This window comes from Agrilus planipennis, unplaced genomic scaffold (assembly GCF_000699045.2).
Source record: "Agrilus planipennis isolate EAB-ADULT unplaced genomic scaffold, Apla_2.0 scaffold12, whole genome shotgun sequence".
NCBI classification, from domain to species: Eukaryota; Metazoa; Arthropoda; class Insecta; order Coleoptera; family Buprestidae; genus Agrilus; species Agrilus planipennis.
This window is the reverse complement of record NW_020439003.1, coordinates 1,796,304-1,799,247: the sequence shown is the minus strand read 5'-3', so window position 1 is coordinate 1,799,247 and position 2,944 is coordinate 1,796,304.

Genomic DNA, 2,944 nt, shown 5'->3' with positions numbered 1-2,944 from the left:
AACTTCGCATTTCCCTAAAACTAGAACAGCCCACATCCTTAACTATTTGCGAACAGTAATCTAATCTAGGTCTACCTCTACCCCTCCTAACTCCTGTTTCTGCCTCTAATATGTCTCTGACTAGACCTTCATGCCTGAGAAGGTGTCCTACTAACCTATCTCGCCTGTTTCTTATTGACTTCCATACAGTCCTCTGTTCTCCTATTCTTTTTAATACCTCTTCATTTCTAATCTTCTCTATCCACGGCATCCTTATCATTCGCCTGTAACACCACATTTCGAACGCTTCTAACCTTTTCTTTTTCGCCACGCCCACTGTCCATGTTTTAAGCGATACAGCTTTGACGGTCGGTCATCAATGGGAAGCCTAAGTCATACCTCTACCTTCGACCTACACTTTGGTGCAAAATAGGAGGGTAAGGTGGAAGGTCTTCTTTAGTTTCTTCTTAGGAAATATTCAAAGAACCACATTGCATGAAATTTAAGCTGATAAAACGTCCGATTGCTTAGATAAGCTGGTCAAATACTGAAATATAAGGCGATTCTAAGATTTATAGTATTTTTCGAATAATAATATGACCATTTGTTCTATAATATAAAAGTCTACAATTAAACTTGGTTATTTTAACACACAAATAGAACAAATAATATGAAGTTAGAATTTGAAATCTTGCAAAAACAAAATAAACTGTAATTAGAAAGGAAGATTACAATTAACTGAGTATTAAAATTTAAATAACTAACTTGTTTTTTATTGACTTAGAAATGAATTTTTAAAACTCCAAAAATTTCAAAAAATTCTCTTGCAATTTAGTTGTTTTTTTTTTGTTAAAGGATCAATGTTTCACTTGGCACGTGGCAATTGTGAATATTTAGTACATAAATAATTAAGTGCATATTTTTTTAAACATTTCTTTTAAAATATTTAATATCGTAATTTTGTGTCACCTTGATTTAAAATTTATGACAATTATTTCAAACTAGAGAAGGACATAATTATGTACTTATCTAACCTATCCAATAGGTAATTTATTGGTTTCCCTGATCATCTTTTAATTGAAAATCATTCTGAAAATTCACAGACCAGATTACTGTACGCAAGCAGTTAAAGAAGTAGATTTCGAGCAATAAGAACCCATCTTCGGGCTAAAATTTTCATCAAATAAGGATGTACGTTAATTTTTTTATTTAATAATAAATAATCAGTATATTACACTATGTCTAAAATTGTTATTAATAAATAAAATTTGATTAATAGCTAGGTCATTTCGTTGAAAGGAGCTGTTGAATATTTAATTTTAAGTATTAGTTAAATAATCTTTGATATTTAGGGTCGCTTTGGGGGAAGTTAATAAGAAGAAAACGGATAAACTAATGTTTCAATAAAATTGGTCAATTACCTAAATACTTATAAAAAATTACCACCATAACAATGAGAAACAATTGCGTGCGATTAAGTTTTCATAATTTTGTAGTGATATGTAGCTAATTGATAAATGTTCTTGCGTTAGAATTACCGTAGAGTGCAATACGTAAGAAATATATTCGAAAGTCTTTCATGACAATCAATACCTTCCTTCTACGTTATTTTTGTGATCATGTTACCGGTCCTTAAAATTAGAACACCCCCTTGGTAATAGCGTATCAAAATATTAGTTATTTTGTGTAGTTTTTTGTTCTTACCAATGGGTAATAATGCCATTTATTTTCAAAAAGAAAAAAAACATTGTGCGCACAAATTCAATAAAATTGATTCGTTTGCTATTTTAATTAGACTACGATGATTTTTTAATTCCATCGTTGATATTAAGAATTAGGATTATATAATTTGTTTTTGGTAGTTGTAGCAGTAATACACTGATTACTGTAGCAACTTCTGTTTTCTATTTGTTCACTTTACAATGTGAATATGGCAAAGATGAACTTGTTTGGTGAAATTTACGTGTTTGTTTAAATCTACCGTTAGTTATTAAATGTGCTTTACAAAACAATTTTGAATTATTAAAACAAAAAATTATATAACAGATAAAAAAGTTTTTTTCTGCTTTTTTTATTTTTAAATTCATTCGACTATATCCCTTAAATTTATTAGTTTAACCAACCCCAAATGGCTTAATTTATAAAAATATCTATTACTCAATTTAGTCGCTATGCTTATCCTTAGTGCCCAGTCATTATGTGCAGATAATCACCTTTTCACATTAGGTATCTGTAACATACGTTATACCCTTATTAGTGTTGCTTAAACTTTTTTTTATGATGTGTGTAGGTAGATAAATGTGCTGCCGAAGTGCGTGATGAAACTTTAACTTTTCAATTCCGCACCTTTCAGAACTTGTTAGGCATTGAATGTATTTCAAACTGTCACTTAAAGTGATCCTGCGCCGAACTTTTTAGATCTCCTTGTTCTCTTCGCTTATTTCTTCCAACAGCACTCTACAAAATTTGATTTTATCGTTGTTCGAAGGAAGATAAAGAAGACTTTCTTGGGTTCCCTAATAGAATCTTAATTTCCCTCAGGAATATCAATAGTTATATGTTCTTATACAAATCGATAGTGACGATCATAGATAGATACATTTGCATAGGGTATGCCGAAATGAAATCTAAAATTTATTTTCACGTTGCTTTTTATAAAGGTAATATCTTAGTTTTAGGTATGTATGTAGGAGAGGCCGGGGCTATTTGACTAACTTTTTATCATCATCATCATCATCATCATCATCATCAGGGTCGTCAGTCCTAAGACTGGTTGGACACGTACCTCCACTTTTTCCTATCCTCAGCTAAACTTCGCATTTCCCTAAGACTAAAACAGCCCACATCCTTAACTATTTGCGAACAGTAATCTAATCTAGGTCTACCTCTACCCCTCCTAACTCCTGTTTCTGCCTCTAATATGTCTCTGACTAGACCTTCATGCCTGAGAAGGTGTCCTACCAAC